Source organism: Cydia amplana, chromosome 23 (assembly GCF_948474715.1).
Source record: "Cydia amplana chromosome 23, ilCydAmpl1.1, whole genome shotgun sequence".
NCBI lineage: Eukaryota > Metazoa > Arthropoda > Insecta > Lepidoptera > Tortricidae > Cydia > Cydia amplana.
Genome location: NC_086091.1, coordinates 9,079,539 through 9,106,898, shown reverse-complemented (window position 1 = coordinate 9,106,898; position 27,360 = coordinate 9,079,539). Strand labels below are relative to the sequence as shown.

General features: G+C 37.7%; 1 protein-coding gene and 1 non-coding gene across 3 annotated transcripts in view; both read right to left on the bottom strand.

Annotated features, from left to right (window-relative positions):
* LOC134658816 (ribosomal protein S6 kinase alpha-1-like) overlaps positions 1 to 27,360 on the bottom strand; it is a 116,069-nt gene that overhangs the window by 11,549 nt on the left and 77,160 nt on the right. The window lies entirely within an intron of this gene.
* Positions 15,885 to 15,957, bottom strand: Trnaa-agc (transfer RNA alanine (anticodon AGC)). The gene has a single exon. It is a non-coding gene; the product is annotated as a tRNA-Ala (tRNA).

Here is a 27,360-nt window from a genome sequence, read left to right as displayed (position 1 = left end):
TGTAGTAAGTGGTTGGCAACCAAATTGTATTGCACCCCACCAAGGCCATTTCCATTGTTTTATGCAGCGGCTATGCGACCTACAAATGGGATGTCGCAGTCGACACACAGACCTGAATATGGCATTTGATTTATGAAGATAGGTAAGTTGGTCGGATGATTTGTAACGCGTAAGATTGACAATCGTTATCAATCTGGAGTTTTAAACCCCTGTTATATGGGCAGCGACCTTGGTAATTGCCAACTGTCTAGTTTGGTTGGCAACCAAATTGTATTGCACCCGCCCGACTAAGGCCGTGTATTGTTTTCGAACTCCCGATATTTTGACGCAGTTACATGCATCTTGTTCACGGGTTACATCTAGTGAAACTAACCGTGAATCATTCGACAGTACCGAGTCAGTCTGTCACCTACTGTACGAAAGTTGTACTATAACCAGTTAATTTCTAATGTCACCGCATAGGCGGGCAGTGGCCTTGTACTATTAGCATTTAATTATTTCAATCATTTACGTAACGAGATTAATTAGCTAATGGCTTTTAAAGTTAAATATATCAATAGAGCCTCGTGTGGATTGATTGGGTTATTAATTTTATAGCTCAGAGAATAAGAAAATCAAGTAAGTAAGTCAATAAGTAAACATCATGTAAGTTTATGTTTAAGCACTTATTTATATCAATTATCGTTAGGTACTTTCAAACAGAGAGTTCCATTGAACTGGTATATATTTTGCTCAAAATATGAGCCCTACTTGTTAGTGATTTATTTGGTTCGTGGGTCTCTTTCTGAATGTCTAACAGACATTAGATTCATTAGATCAGAGACCAGAGATATACTACTTTTTAATTTATGGTCTGTGTGGAGCAATCCTTACAGTCGGAAAAATTGAAAAATTGCTTCAGTTGTTATGTGTATGTAGGTACAAATAACAACACTCTTAACTGTCCATAGGTGGACCTTATTACAAAAGGCATAAGGTCCACCGATGGACAGTTAACAGTGTAGGCGTTTGTAGGTAAATGGGTTTGAAACACATTTCAGAGTAGATATATAGAAAAGGGAATAAATAATAGTTTCCTTTGGTACGCCATCTCTTTTGCGACGTTTCTCAAAGGTTGTATCGTATTACAACAACAACAACATAGCTTATCTACCGATTCACACAATTGACCTTCAATACTTGTATTTAGATCTTATCACAATGACATAAAGTCTACTTACTGGTCAGCAAAACGGTTAGGAAGAAAAACACGAGCCCACGGTACTAACATTCCTAATTGACCAATGGTGTACTCTATGTCCTCGCAATAAGGTTGATGAATTATGAGTCAGTATGGACATTGGCACAACCCGAGAAAACCCGGAAGACGCCACTTATATCCAGTGGCTAGGTTACGCAATAGCTCTTCAATTTAGTTCTTTGTATCATTAGTCAAAATCGCGGTGACAAATCACGGACTTGGAAACTATTATTTATTACCTTCTATTAACAGCCCATATTGTCCCAATTCTGGTCAATTTACTACCCCACCTGCGATAGGTTTTTAAAAGTAAGTTCGGCTTTGCCAGCCATATCAGAGTTCACGCTCGTAATTATAGCCAGGGTCGACGTTGCCGATTACAGCATAGATAGCTGTATATGCATATATATCCCATTGCTGGGCAAAGGCTTCCCTCCTATTCTTCCACGTATCCCCTGATGTCACCCACCAGTCTCTGAGATCAAGCTCGTCGTAGAGAATTTGTAAGATATAAATGTGGCTTTGCATCACAGAAGGGTCCTTATGCTTCATGTGCAATAAGGACCTTTCTATCAGAATTTTTGTTGGAATTTCCAGCTTCCTGTGTGGGCGTAGCATTTCAGTCGTCACGTCACTGACGGAATATGCTCGGACTATAAGCCCATAAACGCTGGCGTACCCCAAGGATCTGTACTATCGCCTACCCTCTTCCTTCTGCATATCAATGATATGTTATTGCATAAGTAAGGACCCTTCTATGATGGAAAGCCACAAATGGTCCTTAAGTTACTCTGTCACGCTAAAGAATGCGATCTAGACCTGTTCAAGGCAAGGCAAGATTAGGTTCAATTGCTAGTTAGCTTGTAAGAAATAATAAAAAGGTAATCGATTTTTCATTGAATTAATAAAGTCAAGAGCAAGAACAAAGAGGCACGCTTTATGAAGATTCTTTACAGTAGGTAAAGAAATCTGATTTATATACCATTTCGTGCCTATAATAACATATGTGTTGTCACTTGACAAGGTACAAAATAGAATAGAATAGAATATAATTTATTCGTAAGCACAGACAATATGAAAGAAAACACAAAATAAGATGAAAGTGCCACGAAATGGCCTCATCTCAGCATGGTGCTGGTGGCTTCCAGCGTTGGTCTTCCGATGGTACAGAAATCAAATTTCTTGACCATGTTGTATTGATCGTAAGTGTAAAACCATTTGATTTTCATGAATTCATTTAATTTCAGGGATAAGACCAAATTCAGTTCAGGTTTTAGCAGTAAAAAAGTTTTAAAATAATGTCCTCAATGGCCCTTGGCCCATATATTTCAGTTATCATTATCAGTTAACGTTAGTGCGTCTTACGAGTATTATCTATCTAATCTAATATATAATTTATCGACATACGAAAGAATACAAACACTATAAGGGCAGCATCACTGTTATATTGAACTAAACATGTATTATAATAATGAAAATAAATATATACTAACAAATATACATTATAAATTACTAGTAAGTACATAACGTACCTACTCGTACCTAAATTTGTGTACAAAACGCGACAGTTTAAAGTGTTATATGTAGGTACCATAAAAATATCAAATACCATAGTAAAGGTTTCATATTTCCCCACCACATAACGTAGGACACACTGTACGTAAATGATGCGCCGTACGTCCGTATCACGCACCGGTACAACTTGATTGATGGTACAGTAAATCTGGCTGTATTGTTTTGTTTATTTCCTCGCGAATGCGTTCCGACGCCGCGTCCTTTGTTATTGTTTACGCTGTTTCCAGTCAATTGATAGTCGGTCGGTTATCATGAGAGTAAAGTCGCATTTTGTTGACGATTATCAAGTGGAACAACCGAAGAGATATTTGTTTGCTAAAATGTAAGTTTACGAATGAGACAACCAGGGATATTCCAACCTTTGTTGCTCCCCCTTGCCATCTCAGTAAGTCGCACTAGAGAGTCCAACTGGTAAGGGTATTCTACCCGGTTTCACCATATGACTTCAGCATTCACCATATGCCTTAATTGAATTAAGGTCAATGTGGGGAAGAACGGCAAAATTATTGCTGTGGAGACCGTCATAGGACAAGAACTCTCGTACGTCTCTCAGACACGTCAGAAAGAAAAACTTTACTCCCACTGCCCTACCGACCTTGTGCAAGTACAAATGCAAGATTTAAAAGCGACGAAAGAGGCTGTAGACTGTCTTCACTGTCCGTTTAAATCTGTTTGATTGTTCTACGTCCAAAAGACAAGAGTACAATTGGAAGAAAACCTTTGACCGATAGTGGAACAATATGTGTTCTCAAATGCGTTACCCTTTGAGCTTTAAGTTACAAATACTCTCAATCCCCTAAAACGTCCTTGACAAAATCACATGTGTACTTAAAGAGAAGCCACGAGAGAATGTCACGTATCAGTGCATGCAACGTGCACTCACGTGCCGGCGATCACGTGACGAAGAACTCGAAACAATGTGGAGTGAGTTGGGTTTTAATTAGGTCATAACTCACAGTAAATCATTGCAAACAATTCCTAAGGACATATGAGATTCGAAGGTATAAGCTTTGCATTATATGAAGGCTGAGAAAAGATAAAAAAATTGCGATATTTAAAGTAGTTGATAATACAGGGAAAATTGTCTAGACCACTATTAGGTAGTGTAAAATGAAGGTACATTTTAACTTGCACAGTTAGTCAGGCTCTTGTGTTCTTTTTAGAAACGAATGAGATTTTTAGGTGTTGGTTTTAGCAGATAACATGGGTTTCCCGGTATGTAGCGAAAATGCTTTGTAAAGGCAAAACGACAACGTGCCGTGAGTACTAAATAGTTGTCAAAGGATCCGCGCTGGCAATCGAATGGCAGTAGACGATTGAATACCGGCTCAACTGGTATCAGCTAGAAAGAGTTGGAACCTAGCCACTCAAGAGACTTTAATGCCGTATAATAGGAATACATCATCAAGGTAAGATACCTATGAAGCAGAATCTCCGTCAACAACAGCAGGACTCGTTAACTATTGGGTGAACCTTATGTCTTTGCAATAAGGTTTACTAAATGACATCAGACGACTGATTGTTAACATGGAATACGCTAGAACCAGAGGGCCTACCGCGAACACCGAAGTTGCGAGCGTCTTTCTCTGTCACTCTAATTACGCCTTACGGCCTTAATTGGAGTAAAACATCGATTTAGCCTCAGATTAGCCAACCATATCGATATCGTTCGTCCTTGTTATACGCGGAAGATGGCAGTTACAACCTATAACATCCAGACAATGAATTGCACGCGATGTCGGAGCGTGTGTAAGATGAGCATCCTTTTTTGTTTGACCTTTATGTTTTATTTGCATTTACGTATTATCGCTGATTATACGTTTCTTCTTCTACATTAGATATAATGACCCGTGTAAGACATACACAATGTTACATGCAAGCAATATGTTTTTTAACGTTCTACACATTTCTAACTCCCATCTCGTTTTACAATTACGCGATAACTCATTGTAAGACCAGGTACACTCCAAATGCAACTTGTATGGGAACTATACGCTTAAATGCGTAGTTCTCATGGCCCCAATTACCTAGATTGGTCTAGTTTATCGCGTGATAAAGGTAAGATAAAGCATTAATGTCTCCCCGACATTTTGACAGAAAGAAACTAGATTTATTCTCATTATGTCTAAACAAATCAAGTATACGAGCGGTATGTCTCACTGTTTAAGCTGTTTTCATAAGTTACGTGGAAACTGCCAAATATAATAGAAACCTTAGAAGAATATCTTGAATAAGTAAACTGAAACGCAAAGGTTATAGAACTATTACAAGAGTTAACCCCCCTATTTGAAATAAATCCATTGTAACCATGTAGGTAATGAAATGTTCAATGCCTGTACAGAGTAGGGCAAAGTTTATATGTCAGGAACATTCCGCATAACATGTTAGAAGCCATGAAAATATGTTTTGTTTAGTTTATATAATTGTTTATGTTTTTAGCTGCCAATTAGTTGCCAAGCGGACCTCTGGCTCCCATGAGCCGTGGCAAAATGCCGGGACAACGCGAGGAAGATGATAGCTAATGATCATGTAAGTAATATATATTTAATCAAACAGAACCAGTGAATATGACACAAAAAAACTTTCTAGGATGTTACGTCAGTTACGTGTGCTTTATAAATAAATAAAAATTTTGTGGCGATTATACAGGGGCCCATTTCTCGAACGGTATACAGTGTGTAAATCCAATACGGGCGAATATTTAAACGGTGGTTAGCATAGGACCTAAAAAGTATATTGAGATAGATTTTACTTAGAAATGCATTGAAAATTATAACCATACAAAATAATTCGGCCCGCAATGTAATACACCACACGTTACGGGATACGAGCTTTTTAAAGTAACTGTCAACGCTTGTTGGCAGTTACTATGAAAAGCTCGTATCTCGTAATGTCATTATCATCTTGTTTCTTAATGTTTACAGTACATTGCTGCTCGGTACATGTGGAAAAAATTAATCACGGGGTCATAATTAAGTGTAACTTAAAAAAACATCTTAATTAATGATAAGACGGGTAAATTCTATATCTGGTTTAATTTATTGCCCGTATTTGACTTACACACTGTATATTAGATTCTAGATCTTTAGGTAGGGACAGACAGACATCGGGAAGCGACTTTGTTTTATACTATGTAGTGATACAGAAATTCAAATCCCTTGGTTATTCCTATCAATAACCCAGCCCAAAAGTTAATAACGATATGCGGGCGGTCTATTACAGACAATTATTTAAATTATGTAAAATTTTACCAGTGGGATTAAAACATAAATATATGTTAGCTATAAACAGTCATGGCAGCCAAGAACACAGGGACCTAGTCAAACATACTCATAACACCAGAGCATTAACGGCGGGCAAATATGAAGTACCTAGGGTGTATAATTATTATGGCGATAGGACACTTAAGAAACGGTTACCCTATTTACTGAATACTTTGCCCGCAGACATAGTAAAATAACCCAAAAAAAGTAGATTAAAAAAGAGTCTTAAAATGTATCTCTTGAATACACTATAGGGGAATGTGTTGCCCTATAGAGTATTCATGACATTACCTAGTATTATAACTCCCAATGTAAGCCTATTACTTATAACATAAATTTATTTAAGTATAGAATAATGCGACTCCACAGTCAAACAAATGTAGTTTTGTGGAGCTTTGTCCTTAACAAAAAAGTTGTAACTTTTGTGTAATAAATAACTAAAATAAATAAATAATAAATATTAAACGGCCTCGTATTGAGAAACGTAGCAAAAGGCAATCTTTACCGTATTGATGTTCTAATTATAGGACTGTCGACGGAGCTCTGGATTTATATAGCCACGTGTAACGCGTAGGAGGTACTTATGTACAATGTAATGTAATGTTTCTGTATACGTATGGATATTTGGGTTCGAACCCTGGTAAGGGCATTAATTATTTGTTCCTGAGTTATTAATAACTAGCGACCCGCAACTAACAAAAAACTACGCAACGGATTTTGATGAGGTTTTTAGGGTTCCGTACCTCAAAAGGAAAAACGGAACCCTAATAGGATCACTCGTGCGTCTGTCTGTCCGTCTGTCACGGCCTATTTTCTCCGAAACTACTGGAGAAATTAAATTGAAATTTGGCACACATATGTAAGTTTGTCATTAGCTTCGCAAAATAAATACTTATTTATTGGCGATATAATGGAGTTTTTTTTTAATTAATATGTTGGTGGCAAACAAGTTCACCGCCCGTCCGATGGTAAGCGGTTACCGTAGTCTATGGAGGCCTGTGACGTCAGTAACAGTGATGTCGACAATTGTCGCACCTGTCACCGTGGTGAAATAGGGGCCTAAAGAGCGTGGGCAGATATTAGGGGTGGCGATCTTCGCCGACACTGGGGACCGAAATTCGCAAATTGCGGGGAACTTTCTCTTTTACTCTTATTGAGATGTAATTAGAGAGACAGGGAAAAATATCTAACTTTGATTTTCGCGGTTATACCGATTCTAGTTACGAGGAAGAAAGTAGTACCTGAAAGAGATAGGACTTAGCATATTACTGAATCGCGATTAGAAAGGGATTGAGATAGCTGTCAATCCATATTGATTTTGACGTAAGTGTATGGAAATCTGTTATTTCTAATCCCTTTCTGATCGCGGCATGATAATACATAGACACATAAAGTTGACAGTAAGTAAGAAGGAAAAAGTATAATTATTTTTTATAAATACAACGGACTGTATATTGAAAATACACATATTTTGATATCACTACATAGTATAAAACAAAGTTGCTTCCCGCTGTCTGTCTGTCCCTATGTATGCTTAGATCTTTAAAACTACGCAACGGAATTTGATCCTTTTTTTAATAGATAAGAGGAAGGTTTATGTTTATATCATTTGATATTTACCAGTCGCTTTTCGGTGAAGGAAAACATCGTGAGGAAACCGGACTAATCCCAATACGGGCCTAGTTTACCCTCTGGGTTGGAAGGTCAGATGGCAGTCGCTTTCGTAAAAACTAGTGCCCACGCCAATTACTGGGATTAGTTGCCAAGCGGATCCCAGGCTCCCATGAGCCGTGGCAAAATGCCGGGACAACGCGAGGAAGAAGAGAGGAAGGTTTATGTATTCATAATTAGAGCGTGAAGATATTAAAATACATACACACTGAGTTTGCAGTTCGGCTACTTACCTGTAAACAAAAAAGACAATATTAGTAAGGCCCGTTATTTACACGTTGGTTACGTACGACATATTTACTTAATTATGTTTCACTATGGAAGAAGTCAATAGGTATGTAATAATGAAGTTAGCTATGAACACATAGTAACACCGCGGTAATTAGGTATCTAATGTCACATAAGAGCCCGTACCATGAGTCACTGACAGTGTCAAAACTGACATTTACGCTATCGAGAACGTAATTTACTTTCTATACATCTCGTTTGCACTAATATGCGAGTGCGAGCGAGATGTATAGAAAGTAAATTACGTTCTCGACGGCGTTTATGTCAGTGCCAAACTGATGGTAGCCGTAAAGACTAACATAACCAGGCGTGTCTCACTCCGCGATTTCGTCGCTTTGCTACAGGTAGCTAAAAGTACATCCGTTCGGCCCCAATTTTGGGGAAAGCCATAAGCCGCGCGTGGCGCTGTCGCCACCTAGCGGCCATATCTGTGCTCATCGTAACACGCGTTTTGTTAGAGAGTGAGTCTTCTGTACTTAGTACTACTATTTATTCTGTGACATAACATACAATTAATAAACATGAAAAACATTATCCAATCCAATGTCCTTTCATTTTTCATTAGCTTAACGCGATAAGCCAAATAAAAACAATCTATATAAAAAACTCATTCATTTAAACAATAGAGTATGTCTAACGTGACTTACGTGACGGACAGATATTAGGATGGAAATAATTTATCGATCCGACCATTTCGTAATTGCATGTAGCTATTGCGATTACATTATTCGATATTCACACGTACGGGATACGATTAATCGGTCGATAATCAGTTCAGAGAGGGACTGGGCAATCGTATCTCACGTATTGATACTATAGATGGAAAGTAATGTAATGTCACCACCGTTGTCACGCTATTAGAGGCAGAGGGGCTACCGCGAAAACCGAATTTCGCAAATTGCGGGGATCTTTCTCTTTTACTCCAATGAAGGCGTAATAAGAGTGACCGAGAAAAATGCCAGCCATTTGCGAAATTATAGGTTTTCGCGGTAGCCCCTCATTTGTCCGACAAAAGGCGGAAGAGACTATTGACTAAGTATTTTCTCGCCCTTGAAACATACAAAAAGCAACACAAGTTATCTGACCGTTGGAGGACCTTATGTCTAAGTAATAAGGTTTAAGAATTATCAGTAATAGTAGTACGTAAACCTCATAAACCAAGGGAAGACCGGTGCCTCCCAACACACGCATCTTTTGCTTAACTGGGTGGTTCCATCCCCTGCATGTTGTATAAAATAAAGAATGTTGAATTCAATTTGAATCACAGAACAGTGTAGCTGTAGACGATGGTACAGTCGCAGCAGAAGTTATATATCCCTTGCAAATTGAATAAATCCATATTTATATTAATCGCTAATCTTGTTCACAGTTCACACCGCCGGCGAGTACTGTCAAAACCACTCGCCTGCCGTTACTCGCACTAACCGCCTACTTGTAATTCTAGCTAGAAGCAGCGCATTTGGTATGACCCAGTTGACCTCTTATATCCAATTATTGTGAGCCTATTGTGTCCCACTGCTGGGCAAAGGCCTCCCCCCTCTTCCATTCTTCCCGGTTTTGAGCGATATCCAAAGAAACCAATTATCACCGGTTTGTCTTATACAACCTACATTTCAGCATAATTCAGCTGGTTCAAAATTTCAAATGGCGAAAGCCACGATTGCCAGCCAAAAGGCCAGTTCAAAAAGGCTGTAAATAATTTCGTCATCATCCTAGTGCCTTCGTGACGTACTGGACACCGTCACAGGCAGCAGTGATATAACAGCACCAAGTTCAATGCTGGGCCGTCACTCACCCACTTGCGGCGTCCCACTGACCCGCTTATACGACCTCGCGAGTTGGCACACTTTTATACGGCACACGCCAATATCTACTCTATAGATAAACGGTTAAGGTTGTCAATAGGTTGGTTTTTGGGTTGCTAAAGGTATTTAAGAATTGCTTTTTGAGAGGCCTTATTGACAGTTTTTGGGTGTTGTGATCTTCCATTGTTTTCTGAGTGCTCGCGAATTTTAAATATGATCAATGCAATATCTACTCTATACATAACTAGGTAAGGTTGTCAATAGGTTGGTTTTCTGGTTGCTAAGGCGATTTACACACTGACATTGAGATATTTCGCTTCACGTGACATTGAGATCATAAAAGGTGCTAAGTTCTTTGAGGCTTTTTGAATATACACTTGAATTGACCTTAGGGTTAGTTTTTGGTGTTATGCTACTTTCGATGTTGTATTCAGAAGACTCACGGATAATAAATTAATAATAGATTAGCCTTGTGTTCATACAATCGATACTTTAACTACCGTAACTGATCAATTAGAATCTGTTGAGGGTTAGAACTAGCCTTGAAGATCATTAAATACAAAATGCACATAAATACATTAAATCTAACATTTATCGAACAGACGCGATAAATGTGCGAATTAAAATAATTAAGGTTGTCAACCGGTTGATATATTGTCAGTCGGTTGGCAACGTGTCAAAACTCGGTCAATCTTAACCACTATATCATCCAAACGGCGTGTGAAATCGTATCAAACACTGCTTACAGAAGTTAATCATCAATATACATATATAATTTAAAACAGTTCCATTGCGTTTCAGGATTCTGCTAATAAGAAATATTTATTCAATTCTAAGGGGGTGAATGTGCAAAGTTTTGAGGCCTTGAACAAGGATGAAGTTGCGGGCAAAGTATAGTATTTATTATAACACGATGAATGGTATTTTACTATCAAGGAAATACCACCCTAAAGTAAAAGCCTAAAGAGGAGTACAATAGTTGTCATACGTTGAGAAACAAAATAGGAGATAGGTAATATAAAACAAGAATTCATTGAGACAAAGCCCGTTTCTAGACTTGTAAGTTTTACTTACGTAAGTAGGGACACAGCTATACTAGAGAATGAGAGATGAATATCGTTATCTCATTCTAACAAATAGCTTTGTCCCTACTTACGTAAGTAAAACTTACAAGTGTAGAAACGGGCAAAGGCTAACTATTATAACTATGACAAAGGCTAATCATAGCATCGGCTATTTTCACCCTCGAATTAGAATTCAGATTGACGTAAACAAGGGTTGACAACCCTGAGCCTTAGGGTTTTCACCTCAACTCTTTCCAATTTAAACTTACGAGATTAGGTTTTAAATTAAGTCTATCTCTGAAGGACAGAAATAGCTTAGCCCTCGGGGTTGTTAAATAGTTTTTCAGGGAAAAGCATACAAAAAAGGAAGACAAATCCACTTTATTGAGAAGTTTTGGGAGGAGACACGTGCCTGCTATCAAACGCAGGGTATTTCATCAAAGAAACATTTGCCTGCCCTATTAGATCTAAGCCATTTTTAGAGAATTTGTTACAGAAGAACGAATCCCTTTTAGCTCATTTTGTTTTCATTCGCCCGTGTATCTCAGTCATATTCGTATGATGGTTAAAGAAAATGCGCTTCGAGCATTAAAATACCAAAAATAGATTTTTAAAATTCGAACTGGTTTCTGCGATCTTGAGAAAATCCGTTTTTTACACGTGATTGAGATTGTCGCAATAGGGTATTTGACTGCTAAGTGAAATCAGTTTCTTTTCTCGAACTTTCAAAACGATTTTGCTACTATGGAATTTATATGAAACACTAGCATGACACGTCACAATCAAATTACCTACTATTTTTAGTTTTATACGGGTTTTAAAATAGAAATTGTGTCTAAAAATAACTGCTGTCTACGTTACTCTTAATCTTCTGGTGCTTTATTTCATGTATGGTGTAAAATTACTTATTTTGAATACAGTCAAATGCCCTATTCATACATCATACAAGGAAGTGTTAATGTTTACTAAAGTATGGGTAGGTAGGTTAGCTGATGACCCTAGGTAAGGTAAGGTTAGATGCGTCTATTTCTGTCTGTGAGAAAATGTTTGTTTATGTAAGTAGATACGTTATAATTATAATGAAGGTGACACAATAATAGACGTAAAAGGTGTGCTTTTACACGTTTTGAGTTGCGTGTAAAGAGAGCAATATGGTTGATTCCTCAATCAATACATTTTATGGCTCCAATATGTATACTCAGGTATTTTTTAACACCCTAGTACAGTCACATGCAATAATATGTTACTCTTCGTAGACCGTCCAAATATCTGACATTATCTTATTTTATAGAGCCATAAGAGCGTGTCTCATATTTTTGCGGACTTCGAAGAGTATAACATATTATTGCAGGATTTGCAGGTGACTGTACAAATATTTTAATAGAGACTGCAAAGATAGGTTTTGTAAATCACAACAGGATAGTTTTCGTATTTGCGAATTTCAGTTAAAATAGAAGTTCGAAGATACGAAAACTATTTGCTATTTTGATAAGATCTTCGATAAGTAATACTTTTTCTAGTAATCGCATTTCACGATTTGATAAGTAAATAAAAATGGTAACGATAAAAATAGATATGATTACTTAGATATTAAACTTTTCGTACGTCCGTATAGCATTTAAGATTGCTAAAGAAATTTTATATTTTATAAGTACACGTCAAAGATTGGTCTTCTGTAGATATTAGCACAAAGACACCAAAAAACTAGGAAACCTAAATAAAAGCCTGTAATGAAGAATGTTACCTATAAATTATTTTTACGACATGAACTACAATCCTAAGGGACCTCGATACAACGGGGTGAATTGCTCTTACCTGGCAATCTAGTTTTTTATCCCATGTAGCGGTACCTAGTGTGCCTGCTATATTATACTAATAGACAGTACCGACCGATAATATTATATACCCAGACTGAAAATCACTACATAGTATAAAACAAAGTCGCTTCCCGCTGTCTGTCTGTCTGTCGGTATGTATGCTTAGATTTTTTAAACTACGCAACGGATTTTGATGCGTTTTTAGGGTTCCGTAGCCAAATGGCAAAAAACGGAACCCTTATAGATTCGTCATGTCTGTCTGTCTGTCCGTCCGTATGTCACAGTCACTTTTCTCCGAAACTATAAGAACTATACTGTTGAAACTTGGTAAGTAGATGTATTCTGTGAACCGCATTAGGATTTTCACACAAAAAAAAAAAAAAACAATAAATTTTTGGGGTTCCCCATACTTAGAACTGAAACTCAATTTTTTTTTTATCAAACCCATACGTGTGGGGTATCTATGGATAGGTCTTCAAAAATGATATTGAGGTTTCTAATATAATTTTTTTCTAAACTGAATAGTTTGCGCGAGAGACACTTCCAAAGTGGTAAAATGTGTCCCCCCCCCCCGTAACTTCTAAAATAACAGAATGATAAAACTAAAAAAAATATATGATGTACATTACCATGTAAACTTCCACTGAAAATTGGTTTGAACGAGATCTAGTAAGTAGTTTTTTTTAATACGTCATAAATCGCCTAAATACGGAACCCTTCATGGACGAGTCCGACTCGCACTTGGCCGCTTTTTTTTTTAATAGATAGAGTGATTCAAGAGGAAGGTTTATGTATAATTTGTTAACCCGTGCGAAGCCGGGGCGGGTCGACTCGCTAGTCATGGATGTACGTACAGTCACCAGCAAAAATATATGACTGTGGGCAGCCGTGCAAAAATATCTGATGCTCCATTGGAGGCATAAGTATATGACGACACTACCTCGGTAAAAATATGTGATGCTTTGTGGCCGGCAAAAACATCGTTACTCTGTATCCGCATAAATATCGGATCGGATCCCTTAAAAATATTTGATTACTCATAAAAATCAAAATTATGTGATTATTCTCATCTGGCATAAATATCTCTCCAATGTGAATGCAAATACATCGGATGGCAGACGGACCGCCTATATATCTGACACGAAATTATCAAATATGTCATCAATCGGCAAAAACGAACCATACCTGGATAGCACATAGAGCCTTACATTGTTTAAAGTGATTTGACAATTCACGAAAAGAGTGCAGACTTGTCATTGCATATGTCTGTCTCACATATTTCATTTGCAATTTTAAATTGTGACATAATTCAGGTAGACTTTTAATAGACAATGTGTAATAAACCTCCTTCTTACCAAAAAAAGAATGATGGAGAGGTCAACCTGTGAGACTGACAAGGACAAACAATAGTAGCGCTTTCGCTGCTACTCCTACTGAAAGATACATAAGACTATCCCGTTTTGTCATTTCCCCCACCCCTCATGCCAGATCCAGTTATATACTAGATTCATGATTGCAATACGTTACAATTCAAAATTATATCCAGTTTATTCCGTCAAATCGATGATAGAATATAATGTGAGACAGACATATACAATGACAAGTCGGCACTCTTTTCGTGAATTGTCAAATCACTTTATACAATTTACCGCTCTATACCAAACATGTATGGTTCGTCTTTAAAGGTCGATAACATATTTGTGATTTTCCAACGTGTCAGATAAATAGGCGGTCTGTCGTCCATCCGATGTATTTGCTTTTACAGTGAAGAGATATTTATTCCAGATGAGAGTAATCACATAATTTTGAATTTTATGAGTAATCAAATATTTTTAAGCGATCCGATATTTATGCGGATACGGACTAACGATATTTTTGCTGGTCACAAAGGATCACATATTTTTACCGAGGTAGTGTCGTCATATACTTATGCCTCCAATGGAGCATCAGATATTTTTGCACGGCTGCCCATAGTCATTTATTTATGCTGGTGACTGTACATCTACAGGGTGCCCGGTAATTAGTGGATAACCTTCTAACCACCGACAGAGCACCTTAGGCTGGTCCAGAAAATGCACTTATAGGTCTAGTAAAAGTTTCGTGGTTTTCGAGATAATCGAACTTTTCTGTCTTTTTTAATTGGAGCTAGCCATTAAAAAAGACAGAAAAGTTCGATTATCTCGAAAACCACGAAACTTTTACTAGACCTATAAGTGCATTTTCTGGACCAGCCTAAGGTGCTCTGTCGGTGGTTAGAAGGTTATCCACTAATTACCGGGCACCCTGTATATCATATCTATTGGCGAGGCCGAAAGGCACGATGAGTAAATAATATGATTAAAATATCATTTTGATGTCAGTGTACGTGCGAATTGGTCAGTATAGGTGTTAACAAAGTTCGTCAGAATTCATGTTATAATAAAAACGGTTAGGAAATTGTAACGTATGAAACGTCACAGTTTTCTAACGGTTATTTGCTATTCATTGCTAAAGCACTACCTGGTCAATATTATCATAGGTCATGTAGTGTACAACAGTGACCGGACGTTAAACTTATAATTTGACTTCCGGTTTCTTTCCTAACTGTAACTATACCAAATTGCTTCCAAAATAGGCAACCGAATAGGAATCGATTATAATGGGTTATTGTATATCTAGGCAACCATACGCTGAATATTTTTGTAGATTTACACCAACGTCAAAGGTTGATGATAACCAAAGTACAGTAAGTACATTTCGGACACCTCAGGAATGTCAAGTGAATAAACAATTAACGTGCAAACGAATCCGTTTCCCGCATAACGGAACGGAACGTCGAAACCGAAACCTATCTCGGGCCCCGCGGCCAACTAACCTACATACCCGCGCGGCGTACACTCCTGCACATTTCTTAGGCCTTGGTTGCATTGGCAAGTTTTTAAGGATTGTCACTACATACACCTTAGCACGCGACTGGTCTCTCTCGCTGGTAGTTATTGTCATGCGCGAGATACTGTCGCGAAACCGTAGTGTTAGGGGCTCAAGATTCTTGTTTGCTTTTAATGTAGTCGATACGCACGCCCGCGTACACTCCTACACCTTAAATTAATTTTGTATTAAGCAGAAACGTCTGCGAACGATGCTATTAAGCTTCGAAATAAATTAAAAGTGGAAAAATTCACTGTCTTGGGTGGGACTTGAACCCACGACCACTGGATCGCTAGTACAGTGCTCTGACATCTGAGCTACCAAGACCGTACCCAATTCAGCGAATATTTCCACCATATATGAGCCCTAGGGAGGCTCATAGCGACATCTACCGTAAGTCCTATACTTCTTAAACGGCTACCAGAGTTCCAAATCATACTGGAAATTCACCAGTAACGATGCGCTATCCCATACTAAATTAATTTTGTATTAAGCAGAAACGTCTGCGAACGATGCTATTAACTCCTATTGCTATTGACTCATACACCTTTCTTAGGCCTTGGTTGCATTGGCAAGTTTTTTAAGGATTGTCACTACGTGAACCTTAGCACGCGACACGCGACATTATGTCGCGCGCAAGTTACCAGTCTCTTTTGCTGGTAGTCAATATCGTGCTACTCGTGCGCGAGCTTGGATCTATATTTTTTGAAAACGTGCTAAAATGGGAGAGGTGTTTTATGTGTACTTATAAATGTTTATATATACAATACAATAAGTTTTCTGCAATACTTATATCACCTATCTCAAGCCTCTTGTTCAACTAACCTACTTAATCGCATGCCGTGACCACGTGACTTATGCCTCTTTCTTAGGCCTAGGAACTATGCAAGTTCTCTCTTCCCTCTCTCTCTTTCAGTCATCAAAAAGATCGTCTTCATTACTTCCGGGCATGTTTGAAAAAGGGCTCACCCCTTGGATGTAGTCATATATTGTAAGAAGCAATGAAGAACATATCGTTTGTAATGAATATCGGACTATACGAAGTACCTTGTTCAACGCGTAGTAGAGTAGAAGTACTTTACGAGGCTATATAAGCAAAGTATGCGTGCATATATAAACGTTTCGCATAATTATAATGTTGTTGATGTTTGCGACCGACCGTGTACCTAGAAACGCCACGAGGAAACAATTACGAAGATTACACCGAATAGAGATAACCGAGTTAGCCAGCCGGATGGCTGAAAGGGTCCGGGTTCTGTTTTGCGAAGGCCCTTTTTAATGGAAAGTGTATGTATTATAATGTATAATATCACACGTATAATAAATCTATACATCCATTTGTCATCCTGGTCACGACACCAAATTGTAACACCCCTTGCTACCTCACAAATTGGGATCCGCACGCCGCTCCGGTGTGTGAGCGAGAGCGCTATGCACGTATATAGCAATGACCCGCTCTCACACTGGAGCGGCGTGCAGGTTAGCCTTGAATGTGAAGATCGCTTAACTGATACCGAGTTTTATGAAAGTAAGAAAGAACCGAAATCATTCACGAAAGCAGAAGTTTTTTTTTTACTGCAGGTAATTAAATTCAACTACAAAAGTACAACCACTATCTGTTTTATATTGTATTCGCACTACTTTTTCCTGTTTTATAAAGCACAACCACATTATATTTTTTTTTTGTATAATTTTAAGTTCTACAGGAAATTCCGCTTGCTTATAAGGAAAAATATGTACCTTAAAAACGTATACAGTTAAGCTTCCCTTTAACAGAAGGAAGGACGAAGTTCAAATTCGCCGAAATGTTTACAAATATAAGTAAGCTCATATAAACACAAACACGAGAAAAGAGCCCACGTACTTTCATCAAGTCATGATTTTTTATATGTCATGTTAACAAAATTAACTTTAAGTAATTAAACCGCTGAATTCACCAACTATCATGTCACAAAGCCGATGATTTCAAAAGCCGTAATCAAATATCAGAATTACATCCACCTAGGAGCATTCATTTTCATTCATTCCCAGATTGAATTGCCAAGGGTCAGTCGGTGTGGAAACAAAAGGTTAATAGACACTGGGGTCCGTCTAGCCTCGAGATGACCTTACAGCATCCCACAGCGTCCTACATGCCTGAGTGACTACTGGTTTCCAATGTCAAGGCTGCTGAAAATCATAGATATAAATAGGGACGGCATATAATATAATTAATAAATATTTTTGCCTATTTTCTTGAATAACTGCTAAACTACGAGGGGCGTTCAAAATATTCTCGGTATTGATATCTTACAACCTCTTCTAAAATTTCTTTCGTTACTGGCCGCTAAGGTTTATTCATTGACATTAAAAAAAAGTATAATTCGAAGCGAGATGTTCTTTTGTTTTTCTGCAATTGCTGAACAAACATGAACATCATGTGGGAATTGACAATGTTAACTAAATTAGAACATCGATGCGTGATAAAATTCTTGACAAAACAGGGTAAAAATGAAAAAACCATAAAAGAGGAAATGGATTGTGTTTACCGTGAGTCTGCTCCTTCTTTATCTACCATTCAAAAGTGGTCAAGCGAGTTTAAACGTGGAAGGGAGAGTGTTGAAGACGACCCTAGACCTGGCCGGCCTGTAGTAGCTACTTCACAAGAAAATATTGATAAAGTGGAAAAACTTATATTGGAAGATGGTCGAGTGAAGGTAAAATCTATAGCACAAGTAACCAATCTCTCTATTGGTACCATACATGATATTATCCATGACCATCTTAATATGTTAAAAGTAAGTGCAAGATGGGTTCCGCGAATGCTGACTCGGCTTCAAAAAGGCATGCGTGTAGCTTGTTGTTCCGATTTTATTGACCTGTGCGGTGAAAATCCTGATGAGGTGCTGCAAAGAATAGTTACTGGAGATGAAACCTGGGTTCATCATTATGACCCAGAGAGTAAACAAGAGTCCATGCAGTGGCACATTAAGGGTTCAGCTCATCCCAAGAAGTTCAAGGTCATCCCTTCAGCTGGCAAGGTCATGGCCACGATATTTTGGGATTGTGAAGGAGTATTACAGATCGATTATAAAGAAAAAGGTGTAAATATCACAGGACAGTACTACGCTAACATTCTACGTCAATTAAAGGATGCAATCAAAGAAAAGAGGCGAGGAAAGTTAACCAAAGGTGTTATGCTTCTGCATGACAACGCCCCCGTCCATACTGCTCATATTGCCAAGGCAGCTATTGTTGAATGTGGGTTTGAAACTGTTACTCACCCACCGTATAGTCCGGACTTAGCCCCCAGCGACTTCTTTTTGTTCCCCAATCTTAAAAAGGATCTGCGTGGAAATAAATTTTCCGATGATGAAGCATTGAAGGCGGCAGTGGAGGAGCATTTTTACACCAAAGATAAAAAATATTTTTATGCAGGATTAATAAAAATAATTGATCGATCTTTTAAGTGTATGAACATAGGGGGGGAGTATATTGAAAAATAAAAATATCAAACTTTTCGTACTTGTTTGTTTTCATTCTCATACCGAGAATATTTTGAATACCCCTCGTAGTCATCCTAAAATTATAAAAAAATATATAATTGAGGTTCTTACAATGAGCTCTTTCATTTGATATGTAACACGATATAGTTTGAAAAACTTTATTTTTTAATTTTCTCATTTACCCCCCAAAAATGGCCTCCATATTTAAAATTCATTTATTTACGTTACACGCTATCTTTGGGTCACAAACTTACATATGTGTGCCAAATTTCAACTTAGTTGGTCCAGTAGTTTCGGAGAAAATAGGCTGTGACAGACGGACAGACAGACAGAAAGACGAGTGATCCTGTAAAGGTTTCGTTTTCTCCTTTTGAGGTACGGAACCCTAAAAACGATAGGTGAAATCAGTTTTTGCCATGGCGTGTCGCCGCCTAACAAGCAGTTTTCCCGAGCGGCGTTCGACGATAAATTGATAGCTCTGTAATCAAGGTCTGCAACTCATCGTGGATTTAATCATGGCGGCACAAGGAAACAAGCCAACCAAAACGTGCAAAAAGATTCTTTAACTTTCTTTAAGATATGTAAAATAAAAAAAGCCAAGTGCAAAGGCTAGATTAACCAGTAACTTCTCTAGCGTTTCCTCGGTCGCGATTTTTTACGCCAATCTCGAGTGAATTGCGCCATTCTAAATCATCCGTTTCACTTTTGCTAGAGCACTTTCACTGCTAACGGTACGACGAGTGTAAACAATACAAATTCGACTTAAAGACGATGTGATAACATTAAGATTGGAACGGAGGGTGTGTGAGGTAGCAAAACCCAGAATTTGTGCTCGAGCATTAAGGGAAAAGAGATCGTTCCAAAAAAGGAATAAAGATCAAATCGCCGGTTATTCGTGTCTTTTAGCGGGCGGGGCCGAAGACGGCCGAGGATAGCCGAGCGGCGTCCGAGCGCACGAGCAATGGCTCTCGGCGCAAGAGTTTGAAAGTCGAATGCTCCCCACCACGTCTCCGGTACCGTAACCGCTTGTGTCATCCGTTACCGAGCGGTGAAACTCTTGTTACGTTGGTCGGACCGCTATATTATGCTTACGAGCCGGTGCGTTCCATTTAGAATTCGCGATACTATTCAAATGAGGGCAATCTTGGAAAAATACCTGACCTTAAATAGCATAGAAATAGCTGAAGGTGTTAATAATTAGCAGGTTAATGATGTTACTATTGTCTATGCAGGTAATAACAAATGAAATGACACAAGGCATTGAATTACAATATGATGCAGGCGGAAATCATAAACGATATAATGACATAAATAGCTTTTAACTCTGAAGATGTTTTTCTAGAACTAGATAGTGATCCACTGGGAAGTTACCACGCCTACTATATATACAGAAACTAGAACATTGATAAAGATAAGATAATGGAGGTGTGCCTGTTGTATTAAAAAGACGGAAATTAGACCGTGGGTAAGTTCAACTCTATGATAAACCTCCGGGCATCGATTAAGAGAAATGGACATTAATTTAGTTAATGCCACGTTCTGTGAAGAGCAAAGAGCATAAATCAAGCGAATCGCTTTCGAAAATATTTCACTACTGGTATTCCGTGCCGAGAATTGGTTTAAGTAAACATTAATAACAGTAAAGACAAATCGATTACTGGCGACCGTGTAGAAACTTAGAGAATTGAGGTCGCCAAGAGGATGATTGCAAAAAAATAACCTTTTATTCATATGCGATTACAATATACGACACTCAAATTGACTGTCATCCTACCGTTTAGTGCAATAGTCAGTTAACTGTCAGAGACTCTACTATTAAAGTTTAAACTGACAGTAAAAGAGTAAAAGAGAGGTAATCAACGTCATAAATTGTAGTCTTAAGAAGGTAAAAGGCTATGTATACCGCATTCCTCAGGGTCCGATACTAGGTCCCACACTATACATAGAAGGAATATAATGAGTATACTGTGAAGTTGCACACGTTTAAGTATAGGATGTTGTGATACGGTTAAAGTAAATGGTTTAAATAGCTCTCGGCAACTTAAAGACGAATCGAGGCATTTAATCAACCTCTCGAAAAGGGTAAAGCAAATTGCAATGTCATGCCTCGTAAGAGTATAATCACAGACCCTTCAAGCAATTATTGGAATTTATACTTTAACTAGAAGAAGTTAAAGTGGTTATTTGAAACATCCAATATTCGCATGTCGAGGAAAGTGGAGGCGCTTTACGGGGAAACCCGAGCCGTGGCACGCGAGTGCACAGAAACAGGTTAGTTAGTAATTTTATCTTTATCATCCAAGTGCAGATACGGTCGGGTGGAAGAGGGACAGAGTCAAATGGAGTAGCGGAACTTATCTCTATTTATGTATAATGGAGCGATGATACTGGGTTCATAACAGGACCGCGATGTGTCATCTGGGTTACTGTTTACAGTGATAACGTGGATAGCGGTTACATAAATGGAAATAAGAATAAGTTTTAGTTAAAATGTTTGCCCTTGTTAAGTCTAAAGCTAGTAAATATAGCGGTGTTGAAGTTGTAAATAAACTAAATAAAATATTAAATGGGTTAACGAGGCAAGATCGGCAGTATAATGGCCAGTTAATTACATAAAAAGAACATATAAAAGACGATGCACAATAAGTCTTCGTTCACGAGCCGGATCTAAAAGGCGGAACAGACTCTACAAAAGACCTCTAGGTAATGACGAAAAAAAGTAAGCTACAGTGAAAGTGACGGTATCAAGCCTCTCTGACAATCGAAATTTAAAATTGGAACAAGCCGCCCCCATTCCGGGCGCGTCTTCGCCGCACGGGTAGTGCGAAAATAAATAATTAAAATTAGCCTGTAACGATTATCCCCTCATTAATAAACTCCTGTATTTGAATGTATCAATGGCGGTTTTCTTTTTTGGCAAAAAGTGGTTCCGCTCTGATAAACGCAATTATTTTGCCAGCTTTCACTTCTAGAATGGCGTTCTGCAATTGCAAAATCCAATAATGGTCCTATGTATTTTGAAACTATATCGAATCGTAGAAACGTGGGTTAGTTATTGAATAACGTGTTGTTCGCGTCATTAAGTGAGATAAACAAGTATCGAGCGCAGTGCATTCATTGGGTTGTTTCTCCCGAATAGCCATATGCAAACCAGTATAATGCTGAACTGAGATTACTCACAGTAGTTACGAGTCCCGTCTCGTCGTAACACTAGTTCGCATACAACGATACGTTTAAAAGTGATAGGTGTAATAGCTCTGTGTTTTGATACGACAGGTTGATTTGCATATTGCATATAGGGCTTTAGTAGTTAAACGTCACAAGTTGCATTATAATGCATATTAAAGACGTCAGTTCTTCAGTAAGTAGTTCTAATGCAGACGTAACTCCGGCGTTCACACAAAAAGGCTTCAGTTATTGTTTTACATAACATGTTGTTGTGTTTAAGAGCAAGTGCACTGAACATGTAACAACTCGGCTGATTGAGCGTTTATATCCATATGCATGTTTCTAAGACAGACTGCATTCTAAAGCCATATCGCATGTCCATATTGGCATTATGATTGATACATGACAAGTCGTATTATCATGAATCATGAGGAAGTCCTATTTTCCGTTTCTGGACGGGCTAAATTCCAATTATTTACCTTGTTTATCCTTATTAAAAGCTTTTACAGAAGGTGACAAAAACAGTAATCTATTTCAGTCCGATCCGTCCTCTTGTGCAGACTTTGCAAGAGAACACTCACTCACATCTGATGAGTCTGCAATATTTCTGATAATTTCCCGAGAACTACATTTATGGTGTGCTACCATTTAGGAGCCAAGGAGACCAACTTCTTTCTCTCTCCAAGCAGATTAGCAAACAAGCCGAAAAGTTTTGAAATAAAACTATGGAAACGGATTATATCGCGTATAATGACTTTCGGGCTAACCGACGACAATATTAAACTGAAAAGTTATTAAGCTGTTGTCGTTGAAACAAAATTTATCTAGTTCTGAGGTGCCACAGAGCAGGCTATATTTATTTAATCTTTCCAATAAACTGCTAAACTACAAGACAAGACTCACCATGCGGAGAACCCCGTTCTGTTTATCACAACGTCCTAGAGCTTGGCAGTATGGCTAAAGGGAGTGTCCTAGTGTCCTAATAGACCAACATTATATATATTAATTAGGGCACAGCTAAGAATATAAATGCGTTAAGTAGCACGAAAGGCTTGCGGAACTGAGTGCGTGCGCTTTCACTCGCTGGGAACCTTCTTGATACCGTGGAAACATTCGGCAGTTTCGCAATACGCCGCAATATACAGTTTTGCATAAATGTGAATGGTGACTTTCACTAGGCTTTAGGAGTTTATGTCAGGATGGAACTATTTGATTAATGCACCAAAATAACTTGACTTACCAGTCAGTTTTAGGGCAATTGAAGAAATATTTAATCCCTAAAGAAATTTCTAATGTCATCAACATAGCCAGAAACCTGGGAATATTTGCAGAATATTGCGTCGTTCTCGTTAGTAAATTACCAGTTACTTAAATTCTCTACAATGAATAGAATTGTGATATATTTCATCAGCTGTCAAGGAATACTAATGATGTTAATCAAATCAGCGTTGATAACCATCAACCGACAATCAGTCTTAGAAAACCTGCGATTTCCTATAGGTTTATATCGGAATGTTTGATGCTAAGGAATCTCTCCTCCATTTTTTCTATTTCCTAAATGTATTCAGACTCAGATTCAGTAATTCTATCCATTTTTGCTTTAATGTTCTAACTGTGTTATAGGTCTGAATGTATAATCTAAGAAACAGGGTTATCTGTTACGTTAGTTAACCTCTCATTTCGTCAGCGTAACGGGACAACCCGTTCGGTCGTAATGTCGCAAAACGGACACGCTTAGCCCGGTTAGCCTCGCTTACTACGCCGCGATTTCAATGCGAACCGTTTATTAATCTTACTCGTTAAGGAACTTGGAACCTGTTTTTATAAATCGTTTTTTTTTTATGTAAAGTTATAGGCTCCGATTTCCGCATTGAATCCGGGAAATTAGTACCACCTTGCATGTTTTAGCTAGGGGTCTATCCTGCCATTCCTGCCTGACTCCATCTACTAGCGCCCCGCTCTTCAACTGTTTCGAATCGAAATTCGGAAAAAAGTCTATGTCCATCTCTACCACTCTCGCAATATTCTAAAACGTGGGACGCAGATAGTTTTCGAATTTCGATGTTCGCTGTAGCATCCAGGTTTCCCAAACTGACTCAATATAATTCCAGGATGACGAGAACTTTGTAGCTGATAGGTGTGAGTCAGTGAGTGTTAAGTACTTCATTTAAATAGCACTTATTTATATTTTATCGTCTGGTTCCGTCCATTGAGTTTTGGTGATATTCTCTCACAAATTATATGTGTTTTAAACAGTTACTTTTACTGATCCAATTGTGAACAGTCTCTCACATCTAAGCTCCTTTTTAGTTGCATCTTAAATGAGTCCAGGCCCCGCTGGGCGCCTAATAAAAACGCATCATAACATATGCTTCATCTGCAACTCGTATCATGACATATATGAATAGCATGCAATGACGAGCGAGTGAGAGTTCTTTTAAACTCCCGGCATGCTTATTGTAAACAACAGTGCTTTGGTAATAAAGAATAACAAATTAATCATGATCACAATATTACACAAATACACGCAATTGTTGTCAAATTGCGGAGTTTTGACGCCTTAACAATAACCTTCATATCATAACTGGGAGTTTTCGGGGAATTCCCTGTATTATTATATGTTATTGGACGTTGGTATAAGTACCTACTCGTAAGTGTATGTTTACATAATATTGTGCAATGAGACGTTGTTTACACTTCTTTTGATTGGATTTTATAATCTACCTACTTCAGTTAATTTAGGTATAGGTTTCATTGTGATCAGAGTATCGATAAAGCGTTTCATGTGTTAGTGATTTTATGATATGTTTAACAAGAGTCTAGGTCCTAGGAGATTACTTATAGTAATCTTAACCTCTAAACTAACTTATCTCTAAATTAACTAACTTAGTTGTTTAGAATTGGCTTTGTAATTTTTGTATAATGATTAATTATCCTCTCCTTAGTATTATGTTAGTGTAAACATGTATTTCTCAGGAAGTGATTATTCTTGTAATCTTTTGAGAAATAAACATCTTAAACCTAAACCTAAACAGGTTACTATACCTACTACTATTCGTTTATCTCCCTGGTTGTTATTACAAGCTTTTATATCGTCACAAAATACTCTCAATAAAGTATATAGATATGTGTCGCGCCGAATGATGGTCCCTAGGACAGTTCATTTGTATACGGAATATACGGAATAGCTATAACGTAAAATGTTTGTAGAAATTTTCTTAAATTATAAAAATAAAAATACGGTAAAATCATATTTCTTAATTTATTTTTTAGATTAAGCCCATTCAAAAGAGACTCGTAGTCTGTCATAGGGGCCATCATTCAACGCGAGAGGTGTAGTAGTAGATGTGAGGTGACTGAAAGAAAAGTATAGTCTGTGATAAAAGCTTGTGAAGTTTTTGACAACGCTGCCGTTTGAGTGCGCCCGCGCCAACATGGGCAACATGGCGGACATCTGGGTCACGGCGACTCGGCTGCGGCTACTAATTTTTAAGCCGAAATCACGATTTGCATTGCGAGTATTGCTACGTGTTCAATTTTGTGTGTAGGATATACGTCAATGTGTGTAGGTATTTGTACGTTTAGAGCAGCCATACTCTAAGTGTGTTCCGCGGAACAGTGTTGGGCAAAAAGTAATCAAATTATAAATTAACAATTGCGATTACAAAATGTAATTTCAACAAATAATTTCCATTACATGTAGAAAGTAATCACGCATTCGATTAACGATTACAATTACAAAATGTAATTATTAATTACATTTTTAATTCCATTTTGAAATTAAAATTTTAAATTAATTACTTTGCTCAATTACAATTACTTTTATTGAATGAAAATTTTCAAACTTCTTTATTTCCAAAATCAGATGAACATTTTGAATAAACTTTAAATTTGTCAATCGTGCATTACTGACAATGTTTTTATATTTAAAAAAATGCAAATGAGTATTCTTGCAAGAATTTGTACAAGGGAAAATAATGTAATGAGAAATCCATGCATTTTTTATAAAGAGACGTCACGTGTATTTTTCTAACAGTGAACGAAACTAAGAAAAAATATCTACCACATGAGTAGATACTTTGGTTGGACTGTAGCAAAGGGGGGGCTAGGACTTTAAAAACATCAATCTTTGGTCGCGTCTAACTCGGCCATTTTTTATTTTAGAAAAAAGTTTCTCCAATAAAAGATGCTTATTTTGACGTGATCTACACATTACAATCATTTAAAAATAGGGTCATAATGATACCACTTTGTCAAAAAAAAGTCCCAGCCCCCCCTTCGTACAGTCTGAAAGTAGCCGAAAATACCTCGCGTGATTTGTGCACAACCCCTATCCAGGTAAGAGTGGATTTTTAAAAAGTTCTTCTTTATAATTGCAAATGAATAAAAAGGTTAACGAAAAGTAATCGAATAATTAAATTACGAATTAATGTAATCGCAATTGCAGATTACACAGCAAATTGAATTACATGTAATCAAATTTCCATGTAATTAAATTACAAAAAATTGAATTACATGTAATTCAATTCGTAATTAAATTACACAAGTAATTAATTACGCCCAACACTGCCGCGGAACCCTGACACCCCTGCAGGGGTTCCGTAAGAATTTAGAACACTATGCTTTAGTCGCCTCGAAAAATTTTACTATGCCGCCACCGTATTGTAGGGTTCCATCAAGTATTTCGCTTTCCAAAAGGGTTCCGTCTGCTGAACTGCTGGTTTAGAACAAGGCTTGTTTGTTAGGTCATAAAAATATTTATTTTATGTACCTAGGTAAAGTAGGTAACCTCCATACTTGTCGTCTTGTTTATTACTTCTTAATCTACACAGGTACCGTTGTTCATATCATTATTTCATTTATTCATGACTGCACATTGAAAGTTAGATACACGGTTACATATGTATATTTAGTTTAGTGCTATTTATGATATGTAAGGTAACTTCATGCAACAAGGATTATCTTCCTTAAATCGCTACTTATGGGGATGAAACATTAAATGGGAAGTGTCCCAAACTTGGAGGATAATAATTAAATTGACTCACGTTGTTCACCGGTATTAACGGAAATCTATGAC